The 15,473-nt window shown below is 37.7% G+C and overlaps 1 protein-coding gene across 2 annotated transcripts in view; it reads left to right on the top strand.

The window, feature by feature from the left end:
• The first annotated feature begins 585 nt into the window (after positions 1–585).
• LOC132129295 (protein NDRG3-like) overlaps positions 586–15,473 on the top strand; it is an 84,746-nt gene continuing 69,858 nt past the window's right edge. Inside the window, exon 1 of one of the 2 annotated variants that reach the window (XM_059540833.1) lies at positions 586–735. The gene's annotated coding sequence lies outside the window, so the exon portion shown is untranslated. The remainder of the gene's footprint in view (positions 736–15,473) is intronic. The other variant, XM_059540834.1, reaches the window with a different exon arrangement.

The following is a 15,473-nucleotide window of genomic DNA, read 5'->3' as shown; positions in this document are numbered from 1 at the left end:
TAAATCTACAATTATAATGGTAGCAAATCAAATGTTTTAGCTTTTTGCATGGTTACATTTAATTATATCTAGCCAATGTTCATTTTCTTGTATATTTTTATATTAATTAAATTGAAAATGTTGCAGAATTTGCATTTAATCCTTTCAATTATATATATAATATACATTTATTTTTATCTAATATTAAGGCCCTTTATCCCACGTTTGAGAACCATTGGTGTATAGGAGAAAGTTTGCATTTTTGGGTTAAGAAATTATACTAAAACTTTCACTAAAAATGTTTTATGTGTGGTCTACTTTGTTTCTGGTGAGTCGTAGCGTCACTTGTCCAAAGGCCGCGCGTGTTTCACTCGTAGTTTCTGTCAGCCAGTGTTGCCAGGTTCGCGGTTTTCTGGCGCAATTGGGTTACTTTAACACCGTTTCTGTGGGTTGTTTTTCATGTCCGTGGGTTGAAGCGAACACATTAACGTGATATTTAGTCCCTGGAATGTGAATTTAACCAGGGGAACCCCGCCAAAAAACATTTACCCAAACACCATTGTACTACATTTAGACTAGTTTTGAGTAGCAATTGGAAAAAATGTGAAACCTGGCAACCTGCTCTCGTGAGCTCCTCCTCCGGCAGCGCGAGGAAGCTGCTAGAGCCCCGCACACGCTCGCGCACACTCTCCGGCGACAACAAGTCTCTCCTGCTGCCCTCAGCTCTTATCCGGCACATTTGGATCCTCTTGAACGGTGAGCGGCGATATCTTTTAATTTTTGAGTCCTGGTGTTTGAATGTGTTTCATAAAGTCGCAGAGTCCATCAATTCTAGCGCGAGCTAACAGCAGGCTAACGCAAGATAACCGACGAACGAGACATAATAACGTTACCGTTATTTAAAAACATCTGTTTCGTCGAGAATATAAACGGGGGGAGGTAACGGTATCATTATTGTCTCTTTCCGCATAACTGTTTGAAGCCTGGATGTGTGGAAGACTGATAACCGTCACTAGCTAACGTTAGTCCCGTCACATTCAGTCCATACGCAATGGTTGGAAAATCAAACTATTCGATTAAATCGGGTAACTAACATGTTGTTTATGCTTTGAGCGCTCTTTTTGTTTAGTATTTAGTTGTGTTTGAACGTGTTGACTGCTTTGTAGCACTCTGCAGAGCTGAGCTTAACTTCCATGATCCAGGATCAGCCTCGTTTGGACAACAGTCTCTTCAGAGACCGTGCGATGTTGATGTGTGGTTGAACACCAATCTCGATTCTTCCTGAACTGTGTCCATAAAAGATACAGCTTCAGTCCTCGTATCAGGTTTAAATGGATGATGCTGTATTGCCATAGAAGCAAAGCAAGCGGTCTGATCAGTGGGCATCTGCGCACGTGTTTCATAAAAGGGCTTTTAATCCAGTTTCCCAAAATACTGCAAGAGAAACAAGATAGCACCAGCGAAGCCATCAGATAAGTGACTTGAGTCCAGATGCTCTGATGCGAGGCTGTTCACCAACAAGTGGGCCAAAGTGATGATTTTTTTTTACCCATTGATGGCTTCCAGTTATAGATAGCAGTTATATGATATATGAAAGCAATGAGGCACCATGTGCAGCAGTGTAATTACTGTATTTCTTCCATTTGTTTCAGTGTTTATAGCTTTTATTTTTCAGTGTATCATTAGGCTTTCCATCTTTTTTGTGCTTGGAGTATGATACTGTAAAGGTCCAACACTCACGGAATGACTGATAATTGAGGTGCAGACTTCATGGCAAGATAAGAGAGATTTACCTCATTTACATTAGTTAATTGCACTGTAGTCAATAAAGGACCTTCAGTCTTTGTACTTAAAAAAAAAAGTTAAATAATCATATTTAATTAAAATGTGTTTAATAGTGTTATATTCTTAGTGGTCTTATCGTATCATCAGCCAGTGAGATCACCGATACACGATATTATCATACTAATTAATTTAATTATTTACTTAGATTCATAGCCGGAGAGTGAACCAACTCCAGGGTAAAGGAAAAGCAGCCTAATGTTACTGTAATCTATTAACTATATATTTTTACTTAAGTATCATATGGATGTCCTATCATAAAATATTTTAATATGACTGCATTTAACTTAATAATTGAATAGAAACACTAAGTTACTAATTAAAATGCTTATTTTTGGTTATAACACAACACTGGAAAAAGAAATATGATGGAACAAAAAAGCATTAAAATATCCTAGATGATAATACTAGCCTAATAATAATAGCAATAATAATAATGATAATAGTCGTCTTGCTGTCGTCAAAGGCATCAGCCACAGGTTGTCGGTACATGGAACTATCGTCTGTTGGCACAGCCCAAGTGTGGTTCAGGTGTGTTTGATTCGGGTTGGAGCTTAACTCTGCCGGACACTGGCTCTCCAGGATCAAGTTTGCTCATCCCTGCTTTAGTGCAACATCATCTCCTCATTGTAATATATGTATTTTTCATACTTTAGTGCTTGGGCTGTTGTGTTATTGAAAAACAAAATGGACTTTCTATTGAAATTCTGTTCTCTTTTTAACATTTTATGTTGTACTTTGACAAATCCGATATGCATTTAATATCCGATAGTATTTTATATAAAGGTTCATGAGCTTCAATTAAGTCAGTCGCAGCAGAATGCCTAATTTTATTTTTTCATAGTAATTTTCAGTCCGGCATCACTTGCTCACCAGTGTATCCTCTGCAGTGAATGGATGCCGTCAGAATGAGAGTCCAAACAGCTGATAAAAACCCATCAGTATAAAAGTACATCATTTAATGTCTTGTGAAGCAAAAAGTGGCATATTTAAAAAAAAAAAAACGACATATCCTTCATCAAGGCATTTTAACTTTGCCGCTTAGGAGGCTATAGATTTGGAAGTTGAAGAGTGTCAGATTCCTCTATCAGACCTTAAACCTACACTCAATCATTATATATTAAATAAGTGGCAAGAAGAGTGAGATTCAAAAAATAAATTATGAACTCCATCCTGACGTCTCAGAGACTTTTTATATCTCTTAAAATGTGAAAGTGGAGTGACGTGTGGCCAAGTATGTTGACCCATACTTGGAATTTGTGTTCTGCATTTCACCCATCCAAGTGTGCACAGACTCAAAAAGAGGCATCCTATCACTGTGAACCCTTCGTTTACCAAAGCAGTGCAAGCTGTGCCATGAGAAACATTTGGCATATTGCTGATGCAACTTACCAACACACCTGGATGTGTTTTAAAGCCTGCTCATATCTGTCCCCATGAGGATGATTCTCAGTTGGACTTGTTCGATCTGCTTTATTTCCCTCCTGCAGTGGAGTTTCTCTGGCATGACTACAGGAGCTGAGATCACGTACATGGTTTATGCACTCAGATGAATAGATTATGAAATTGTATCCAGATTAGAGCTGAAACAACTAATCGATTTAATCGATTAAAATCAATTATTAAAATAGTTGTCAACTAATTTAGTCATCGATTAGTTGCTAAATAACTTTTATTTGCCGTAAGCGGCTCAGTTCGTGCATATTTCAAATCTGCGATGACCAAAGTGTGGCAGTAATGAGCCACCGGAGGTTTTACTCAGCCAGTACAACAGGAGAAGTAGCGAATAGCCAATAGCTGGCCTCGTTTTATGTCACGTGCTTCCCGAACAGCGTCTCTGCAGCATTCAGCGTGATGTGGGAGTACTTTACTTTGAGCCTTCAAAAAAGAAGAGTAACCTGTAAACTCTGCACTACTGAACTGTTTAAGGGGTCGTTCACATATCGCGACTTTTGCGCGCTCAGGTTCGTTATTTCCAATGTAGGCACGCGGTATGCGCGCTCATAATAGAAGCGACGCGGACGCGAGCCGCCCGTTTTTCCAGGCGCGTCCGCACCGCATAGAGTTAAAAACATCTCAACTTTTCAGAGAGCCGCAAGCGCACCGCGGGTCATGTGACAAGAACTAACCAATCAGCTTCATCCTCTCCCGTAACAACGCTGAAAGCTCAGCTAAGATGAAGGAACAGCTGATCATAGTTGTATATGGATTGACATTTTGAAATAAATTTAGTAGCAGAGCTACTGCAAGCGATTTTTAGAGCTGCAAATCCATTTATCCTTTGCTGAAATTTCCGCGTCATCAAGGAGAGAGCACGTCATGGTTGCTTAGCAAAGGCAGACGCCTTGGAGCGCAACTGCACGAGCGCTTTGGAAAAGAAGGAGAAAGCGGTGCACCTAGCGTTTTCCACGCGTTTTTAGGCGCGATATGTGAACGGCCCCTAAGACTTTTATATGTTCAGATTCTCCAGTACAATGTTGTTTGTAAATGTTTAGTCGTAAAAGCTGATAACATTGCTTTTTAACAGTTAACATTTAAAGCTTTACAAACATGTTACATACAAAAATTCAGTCGTGCAGCCTAATTATGACTGAATGAGAGAGGTAAATGTTTAAAGGTATTTGAAATGCACTTTTTTTTTCTAAGTATTCACTGCTCTTTTTCACACAGCAGGTTTTTTGTGTGTGTTCAAATTTTTTTTTCTGGAGAACCTTCTGATGGATTTTACTTTAAATTGTGAGTTCCATTCAGGTTTCATGCCATTGGCACTTTATTCGAAAGGATTGTTTACAGTTTCACAGCATAAGCTATAAAGCTGTTTCCCAGTAAATAATAAAATGCAATGTACTGCAATTTGATTCTGTTTTATCCTTATTCTTCGTGAAAATATGTTCTTAAAGATTCCTTAAGCTTTGTTCAGGATGTTAAACTACTTTAGGAGCTCTAAGGACTGCCATGGTGAAAACATTATTTGAAATCTCCTTGTGAAATTTGCTAGAGTATGGGTCAGTGTTTTGATTGCAGAAGAGTTCAACAAAGGATTACTAACACATAATAAAACAACTCCAGGTATATTTTTGATGAGGATATGACAGTGCAAAATGGTTAAAATCTCTTAAAAATCTATGCTGAAGGATAAATACCCTTTATTTATAATTTACTTGGGGAAAAATGGGCAAAACTAAAATATAAGTACATAAACCGATTAATCGATTAATCGTAAAAATAATCGACAGATTAATCGATTATCAAAATAATCGTTAGTTGCAGCCCTAATCCAGATGTTAGACATGTGGCTTAGCCAAAATAATTTTTTTGTTCCTTGTAAGGCACCTGAAACATAAAAAGGTGTTGCTCAACAGAGCACTGAAATCATGATGTATTTTTGTAGGCCACCCTGGAAGTTCACATCACCCTGGTTCCCTTGACAAAAAACAAATAGGATTTATTTCCATTTACTTTATTATTACTGCAGACAATAAGCTCTTTGACTAACAAGTTTTTGACTTGCGTTTTGTTTCTCATGATAATCTTCATAATGGGAACACTATGAATTTTGAAGCCTGGATAAATAAGGTTGGCAGAAGTAAAAAGCTTAACGTAGGATATAAATGAACTACACCGCAATTGTATGACTTCACCTTCTCTACCATTAAGCATTCAACACTCTTTCAGTCTTTATTTTATAAAAACAAATTTTCCCTGAAAGTCTGAGTTAGTGAGTACATAAGTTTTTCTGTTTGGTGTGATGTTTTTTTATGTCACTGACAACCTCTGTTGTCCCATTTAGTCACTTGTTAATAACCACCATTTCAAGACATGTCAAATCCTTAGATTTTTATTTCAGGCATTTAACCAAAAACCCACTGACCTGAGGATGATGGAATCTGATGTTCTAAAATTCTAGCTCTTTTCTAAGGTTGTTTCTCGATATGCTTTCTTCTCTGTACTTGTGTTCTTAAGGACTTGGAGAATATCATCAGTTGTTGCCCAAGTACTGGTCCAATTAGGGGTCGAACCATATTTGTTTTTCAATGCCGATACCGATTATTACAGATCAAGAAGACAGATAACCGATATTTTGAACCGATATATATGTCTGGGTGTATAATGAAAATTGTCAAAATGACAGTAACTGCCTTCCCTGGTGTTGGTGGAGTGTAGTACTCCCACACTGCACTTCTTACTCTTGTTTTCCTCTGTGCATCCATTTGCAATAAGGGTAATATAAAGAGAGAGATAAAAGAAGGGCCACTGTATGCTTCATGATTAAGCCTATGAAGTATGAATACTGTACTACAGCTAAACAGCTTGGGGAAATGTAAGTATTTGGCTTCAATAATTTACATGTTAGAAATGTATGTGTAATAGCATAACCTCTCATAACTCCACATTAATTATTTTCTGATGACTAAATCATAACCTACAAGAGGAGACTATTCAATTTGATCATCTAATGCACATCAATTGATTAACTTTAGAAAATGTATATAATAAGTGTAAATAATTTAATTGTCTTCATAGCTATATTGTAGTAGTAGTTAAGACTGCAACTATTTTCATGAAACTATAACACTAATAGCCTTTTACAGGCACACTTAGTTCAATCGCCTATTGAAATGTCTCAATTTTTGTCATCCTAATCTTGACCTGTGAGACACTAGAAATTTCAGTTAGTTTTCATTTACAGTGCAAATGAAGGAAAAATTAGAGCCCGACCGATATATCGGCCGGCCGATATTATCGGCCGATATAAGCTAATTGCATTTAAATCGGCATCGGCATTTATAACGGCCGATGAAACATAAGAAACAGAGTCTCATGCTTCACTCATGTTATGAGTGTTGCACAGTGTGCCCACCAGAGGGAGCTCTGCAGCTCCAGAGTTAACAACAGCGCCAGAAGTCCACTACAGAAGAAAGCGATAAACTGTTTTGACGGTGAGTCTGTCGTTCGTCATGTGAAATGATTGTAGATTTAGTTCATACCCTGTATATAAAAACTGTGTGGTAGTTCTAGCTAACGGTCCTATTATTATCACTTCTAAATATTCTGTAACATCACTTACAGCCGCTAATGCATTGCTATATTAGATTAGCCACAAAGCTAATACCATGTTTATCAGTGGAAGAGCGCGAACGTTAATAGGAGGTCAAACTATAACGTTAGCGTTTAACTTATTCTTATTCTATTGCGGTGTGTTTCCCACATAATGACCGCGTAATTGGGCCTTTCACACAGTACGCGGTATGCACGGCGCTTGCCGCGGGGCTCAGTGTTGCCCTTCAGATACAACGCGATTTGCGCTGCGCTATGGCGTAGGCGGGGTTTTAAAAACGTTTAGCGGGAGCTCTTTCATAGTCTGTTCCTCCTCCTTTCGGTCAGCAGCAAACATGTATCTGTCCCGTTGTAAGAAGCGAGCGATAGCGCTAGTCCTGCTGATGAGAATTAAGAGAGAAGCAAGGAAGAAGAGGCTACCCTCAGGTCCAGAGAACAATTTGGTGAATTCAGGCTGGTTACGTTACTCTAACGCTAATAGCTTCCTTTTTAGCAGGCCCTTTAAATGCTTGCTATTAACTTGTTTGAAGGTGGTTCTTCTCAAAATTGACAGCGGTGTGTTCATGACACTAACGTTAACCATTCAACTTCGAATTGATTCCATAATCTTCCGGTAATAGTAGGCAAGACGATGTTTTGATTCAGACTGCACAAAGAGAAGAGGAGAAGATATACGGGTCTGTTGTGAATGTGTCTGTGAGAGCAAATATAGTGTAGTTACAGTAACTACAGTAGGTGCGTCAGAAATGATTAAACCAGAGGGGACATGTAAATAAATGTGAGCTGAACAAGCGCTTTTTTTTTTTTTTTACATATTGTTTCAAAGCAGCTTTACAGACATAACAGGAAAATGTTGAAATAATATTGTTAAATATAAGTAGGTAATACCTATTGCTTGACAAATAAAAAAAAATATATATTTCTCATTTTTGCCTATGTAGGAGATCCCAGTTTATTATTATTATAATTCTAATGATGACATGAGTAATGATACATGGTGATATTATTAATACACATGCTTATTCTTTCTCCGTCTCTCTTTCTGCCTACAGATGGCTGAAAAAGGTGAATGCTGTAGCAGCAAAGTGTGGGACTACTTCTGCAAATACTTTAACTTTAGTATTATAATTTATTTACAGTAAACACACAGACTGTTAAAACCAGCTTCAACTGGAAGAAAGTAAAAGTGTTAAATGTTTAAAACCAGACTGTTTTTTGATCATTAAAAAATATATACTTTTGATGTGCAAATCAAAAATTTGATTTTTCTTGTGATTAGGAGCACTTGTATGGAAGTAAAATAATGACTTATGTCTTTGAAACAAAAAAGCATGCTGAATAGCACTAACTGAAAAATAATGCATTGCATTAACAGTACTTGCATTTTAATGCCTTGTATTTCCAGGGCTTGCATCTTTAGGTCCTGAAATTTAATATAGTTGTTCGTTTAAGCTGTGAATATTTCAATTAAAAATATTTCACACACTTTTTCATAATTAAAAAATCAATAATTCATATTCACGTTCCAGAATTCACTTCCAAAATATTAAATCGGTTAAAAAATACAATATATATTATATTCGACAGACAAATTTCGGTCCATTTTATTTCACTTTCCAAATTCGCTTCCACAAATTCAGTGGTTAAAATTCGGCAGATAATTCGCCCTTTCACATCCGGGAGCTGCAGGAATAGCGGTAGAGCACAGAGGCTGTCAGTCGCTCACCAGCAGGTGGTGCAAGCGGCTGTTATATAAGGCCAAAGCAACAGGTGGATTAAGTAATACAGTTACAAAAACTAATCTGCAGAAATTAAGCAAGCGCTAAGTAGAAGTTTTGATTATCGGGGCATGTGGAAAAGCTGATTGTGCGTATGTTTATTTCAACCTCTTTGCTGTTACCAAGTAAGCAGCATTCAAAGGAGATTATAATGGTGTTTTACCCAACGCTTGAATTACAGAACTAACATTACATCTAAGGAAGACACATATTGCTTTCGGTTGTTTAGTTTCCGTAACTTTGTGTCATGGCTTGTGCGTCGCTGTGCTGTAATACTGGGGATCCCCTCACGTCACACTCCAGGATTCCCCAATGACGAGTAATGCTTCTCAGTCAAATAATACTGTGATATAAGACCTCAGATCTCAGAATACATTTTATTGATGATTATGCAAACTATATAGACAGTTAAGCAGATGTAAAATATGAAAGAACGCTCAAGGTTTCACGCGGTTTCCCTCAGAAATCTGTTAAAGAAAAGAAAACACATTTGGCTCAGCGCACAGTGACAGCGATTAAAAGACAAAACTCAAATCTGACTGATGATGCAAACTATATACAGACAGATGAGGATATGAACGCAAGTTACGGAACAAGAAAAAGTGCATGTTATAAATATAAAATAATTTATTTCATTTATTTAAAAAATAATTAATGAATGAATAAGGGGCCATTCACATATCGCGCCTAATAACGCGTGGAAAAGGCTATGCGCGCCGCTTTCTCCTTTTTTCCAAAGCGCTCGGGCAGAAGCGCTCTTAAGCAACAATGACGCGCTCTCTCCATGAAGACGCGGAAATTTCAGCAAAGGATAAATGGATTTGCAGCACAAAAAAAATCGGTTTCAGTAGCTCTGATACTAAATTTATTTCAAAATGGCAATCCATATACAGCTATGATCAGCTGGTCCTTCATCTTGGCTGAGCTTTCAACGTTCAGGGAAAGGATGAAGCTGAATGTTTAGTTCTTGTCACATGACCTGAAAGTTGAGATGTTTTTAACTCAATGCAGTGCGGATGCGCCTGGAAAAAACGGGCGCGTTGCACCGCGTGCGCATCGCGACCGCGTCACTTCCATTATGAGCGCGCATACCGCGTGCCTACATTGGAAATAACGAAATTGAGCATGCAAAAGACGCGATATGTGAACGCCCTATAAGAACTGCGGTCTTCTACTTCAAATATGCCGTGGAGAATCACAGAAAGTGACCGAATTCAAGAACATTGTTGCGGCATCTCTCAAGCAACGAATAAACACCGCTAACTTGGAGAATGCAGTGAAAACTCCTCTTCTCGCGTCTGCCCTAGACCCTCGGCACAAACATCTCAGGTTTCTCGATGAAAACATGAGAGAAGTAAGAAAAAAACACTTTTTTTGAACATTATCAGAACATTTTCCTTGATGCGAGTGGTGTGGATGCAGCCGCCACGATGAAGAAGATGCAATGCCCACTCGTTGGAAAAGGCTGAGCCAGTTCTCCAGCGATTATTACATAGAGTCCAGCCGAGACGAGTGGGAGCAGTTCTTGCTGGAGCCATGTATTCCATGTATTCCACCAGATGAGGATCCCATTCAGTGGTAAACGAAAACACGAAGCGCTTCACAAAACATATTCGCTTAGCACACCGTTATTTGTGAGTCCCGACAACGTCTGTGCCGTCAGAGCGCGTTTTCTCCGCGGCCGGCCTTATCGTTAACAGACTAAGGAGCCGACTTTCCCCCAATCATGTTTACATGCCCGTATTTCTTAACAAGAACATTTGAAACAATAGAAAAAAGCAAAAAAGATTTGCTGACAGTTTAGAGGTTAAGTGTACAATATAATTGCTGCAGGCTGCTTTACCCTGTACTTTTGTTTGTTTGCACGCATTGTTAAAGGTTTTCAGCTACAAAACACAATGTGTAATGTTCAAGCTTATTGTGTGTAAGCTTGTTCAAAATGACGAAAACAAATGTTGCTGAAAAATAACGTCTGACTCATTAAACTTAATTTAAATAAACAAATATTCGAATATTCTTTTTTTTGTGAGCTCAAATATTCAAATGTGATATTTGCGGAAAACGCCCATCCCTAGTAGGCTAAGTCAGTCTTGTATCTAGCAATGTACTACAACTGTTGGAACATGAAAACCCTTTCCAGGGATCTTTAATATGTAAATAATTGTATACTGTAAATATATGAAGGGAGGTATTGGCAAAATCTCACCTGTAGAAAATCACTATGAGAAATACAGGATTAAGAATTTGACTGTGTTATTTAAAATTTTAATTAAAACACATTGGACCTTTTAACCCAGTCAGTGGAATTGTCAGAAGGTCCCTTGGGTGCGGTAGCACGTCAATAATTTCTTCAGTTTAAATTTTCAGAATATATCTAGATTGTTTTTAACTCTTTTTTTTATGTTAATATAAATTGGTTGCATATTGTTAAAACTAATCATGGTATTGATATCTTTGTGTGACTGTCGACTTTATAGATCAGCGGTAATGGAAATCAATTATAAAGAAAATGCAGCGCATTGGATTCTTTTTGACCCCATTTGCTTGCCTGTATATAGTTTGCATAATCATCAATAAAATGTATTCTGAGATCTGAGGTCTTATATCACAGTATTATTTGACTGAGAAGCATTACTCGTCATTGGGGAATCCTGGAGTGTGACGTGAGGGGATCCCCAGTATTACAGCACAGCGACGCACAAGCCATGACACAAAGTTACGGAAACTAAACAACCGAAAGCAATATGTGTCTTCCTTAGATGTAATGTTAGTTCTGTAATTCAAGCGTTGGGTAAAACACCATTATAATCTCCTTTGAATGCTGCTTACTTGGTAACAGCAAAGAGGTTGAAATAAACATACGCACAATCAGCTTTTCCACATGCCCCGATAATCAAAACTTCTACTTAGCGCTTGCTTAATTTCTGCAGATTAGTTTTTGTAACTGTATTACTTAATCCACCTGTTGCTTTGGCCTTATATAACAGCCGCTTGCACCACCTCCTGGTGAGCGACTGACAGCCTCTGTGCTCTACCGCTATTCCTGCAGCTCCCGGATGTGAAAGGGCGAATTATCTGCCGAATTTTAACCACTGAATTTGTGGAAGCGAATTTGGAAAGTGAAATAAAATGGACCGAAATTTGCCTGTCGAATATTATACATCGTATTTTTTAACCGATTTAATATTTTGGAAGTGAATTCTGGAACGTGAATATGAATTATTGATTTTTTAATTATGAAAAGGTGTGTGAAATATTTTCAATTGAAATATTCACAGCTTAAATGAACAACTATATAAAATATCAGGACCTAACAATGCAAGCCCTGGAAATACAAGGCATTAAAATGCAAGTACTGTTAATGCAATGCATTATTTTTCAGTTAGTGCTATTCAGCATGCTTTTTTGTTTCAAAGACATAAGTCATTATTTTACTTCCATACACTTGTCCCAATAATTAAGAAAATGTAGGGCCACCTGAAAATTTTCTGATGAAAAATTTACCTTTCTAACACGAGGTGAAATCTGACTCCTTAAAGTGACTTACAGGAGTATTTTCTTTTTACCTTTGCAATGGCATAATTTTTATCTTTCAAATTCAAAATGTATGTTTTAGAGCTGAAACAACTAATCGATTAAAATCGATTATTAAAATAGTTGTCGACTAATTTAGTCATCGATTAGTTGCTAAATAACTTTTATTTGCCATAAGCGGCTCATTTCGTGCATATTTCAAATCTTATGTGACCAAAGTGTGGCAGTAATGAGCCACCGGAGGTTTTACTCAGCCAGTACAACAGGAGAAGTAGCGAAGAGCCAATAGCTGGCCTCGTTTTAGGTCACGTGCTTCCCGAACAGCGTCTCTGCGGTCTCTGCGACATTCAGCGAGATGACAGAGGCAGGTGGCAGTGGAGTAAGCTCGAGAAAGAAAAAGAAAAAATCGGAAGATAAAACTAATCGAAAGTCATCCAAAGTGTGGGAGCACTTTACTTTGAGCCTTCAAAAAAGAAGAGTAACCTGTAAACTCTGCACTACTGAACTGTTTAACTGTTTAAGACTTTTATTTGTGCAGATTCTCCAGTACAATGTTGTTTGCAAGTGTTTAGTCGTAAAAGCTGATAACATTGCTTTTTAACAGTTAACATTTAAAGCTTTACAAACATGTTCTGTGATCAGTTTGTCGTTTACCAGTTCATAATTCAGTCTTGCAGCCTAATTATGACTGAATGAGAGAGGTAAATGTTTAAATGTATTTGAAATGCACTTTTTTCTAAGTATTCCCTGCTCTTTTTCACACAGCAGGTTTTTTGTGTGTGTCCAATTTGTTTTTCTTCTGGAGAACCTTCTGATGGATTTTACTTTAAATTGTGAGTTCCATTCAGGTTTCATGCCATTAACACTTTATTCAAAGGATTGTTTACAATTTCACAGCATAAGCTATAAAGCTGTTTCCCAGGTATAAGCTGTGTGTTTACAGGAAAAAAATAATAAAATGCAATGTACTGCAAATTTATTCTGTTTTATTCTTATTCTTCGTGAAAATATGTTCTGAAAGATTCCTTAATAAGCTTTGTTCAGGATGTTAAACTACTTTAGAAGCCCTGAGGACTGCCATGGTGAAAACATTATTTAAAATTAACATTTGCTAGAATACGTATGGGTCAGTGTTTTGATTGCAGAAGAGTTCAACAAAGGATTACTAACACATAATAAAACACAACTCCAGGTATATTTTTAATGAGGATATTACAATGCAAAATAGTTAAAATCTCTAAAAAGTCTATGTTGAATGATAAAGACCCTTTATTAATAATTTACTTGGGGGAAAAATGGGCAAAACTAAAATATAAGTACATAAACCGATTAATCGTAAAAATAATCGACAGATTAATCGATTATCAAAATAATCGTTAGTTGCAGCCCTAGTATGTTTATAAGCATTTTAAAATTTCTGTATAAAACAGTATAATATGAAGTAGAATAAGACAAATAAGTTACCAATCATATGAAATTCGTATTAATAAAAAAATAATTTGTACTACAGAGGTTGCAGAGAAAAACACAAAAGTTGGCTTGTAGGGACATTTTCAGACATTTAATGAATACAAAAATATTAAATGATTTAAATAATCATACCAAAAATGTAACTAAATCCATCAGCAGGTGGCAGCATGTCACTGATTCATTCAATGAATTGCTGATTTATTTAGGACTGAAGCAAGTGACTGTCTTTATGAATGAGTAATCAAGACTCACTGACTAACTAGATTAGTTCAAAAACGCACTTTCACTCATGAATGAAACACCCCTGTGTTTGCTTTTAGAGATGCGCAGCGGCTGAGCTGTTACATTATTTTGATGGAGCGAAATCATGCAGTTCCATCAGCCGCTGGCTCTTGATGTCTCTGTAGTGATTAAACATGAGATATAATTTGTTTTAGTTAAAAAGATGCAAATTTGAAGTTTGCGTACTTTGTATTAAGAAACGGCATAAGTTTTGGCCCTAAAAACACATCATTCTGCAGCACTGTGTTTTTATGGGGAGATAACTACAAGTAGGCCAGTGTACTTTTCCTTTGGTCTTTTTGTTTTGTTTATTAGAGGAGCCAAAGTCTCCCGAACTGTTTGGACTGTTTTCTGCAATGTTTGTGTGTGTGTGTGTTTTAATTAGGGCTGGGTGATATATATCGCATGCGATGATTACACACATCTCGTCAGTAAAGCCGGTTCCCTGATTACCGCTAAATCTTCATCACCTGCTTTCAGGTGGAGTGCCATTTAATAGACAGAGCTGTAGTTCACTGACAAGCTATGCAATATCGCATTCATTATTGCAGATGAATTTTCTTCAATAATTAACATGATATTGTTTTAATATAGATAGCAGAAATGGGCCTATATGTAAATCCCAAGCACATTGCTGGACAGATCACACTTGTTTTGACTGTTGTTCTGTTGATTGGTTTACTTGGCTCTCCCTCCTCCCATTGCTATGCCAACAACCTCCCTGGGTGACAGCTGTTGTGTGTTTTCTCTGGTTCCTTAATTTCCATTGGCTATACTTCCCACAGTCCTCCATCAATCCACGCCTGCTTCTATTTCTGGTGGCGTCCCCCACGGGATGACAGAGCTCATGGCATCCACTGGATTCCTGGAGAAGTAGACTGGTGGAACTGAGGTTCCTCGCGGGCTTGTTTATCTGTCCGCACCTATCTGATCACTTTCCTGGAGGAAAAGCAGTTGTCAGACAGCAATCCAGCTGGAAATGGAAGCTTACTGGAGTCATTTTCTTTCATAGTCCTAATTGTCTAATGAGCTGCTTGTTTAGTTGTTTTAGTCTTTTAAATGACTTCATAATCCTTTTGTTACAGACATACTGAGAGCTAACAACTAAAACCAGCTGGCACAACAGGACCTGTGGATCAGAATCTGTCTGTTCAGATGTGAGTGTGTCTCTAGCCCTGTTTGTTTGATCTGGGAAGTGGGAACGGCTGATTAGAAGCCTTTTCACGCAGTCCAGAAAATTGCCAGAGTGCCTTTTCTGGGTGAACACAAACATGTCGTGGGATTTATCCCGGGACCTAGTAACATTGCTGGGATCAGTCCCTGAACGAGCCCTGTGTGAACAAAAGACAGGACCAATGTCGTAAATAGGGTTGGGAATCGTTAGAAATTTTCCGGTTCCGGTTCCACCTAACGGTTCCGGTTCTGATTCCGGTTCCATTAAAATCATTAAACAATTATTAAGAAATAGTGGTAAGGAAAAATGCACAATACTCAATGCTCAATACTGTTTATTACTTACTGTCGACTTAA

The sequence above is a fragment of the Carassius carassius genome, chromosome 46, assembly GCF_963082965.1.
Source record: "Carassius carassius chromosome 46, fCarCar2.1, whole genome shotgun sequence".
Lineage (NCBI taxonomy): Eukaryota > Metazoa > Chordata > Actinopteri > Cypriniformes > Cyprinidae > Carassius > Carassius carassius.
Note: the sequence above shows the minus strand (reverse complement) of the source record. Positions and strands in the feature narration are given on the sequence as shown.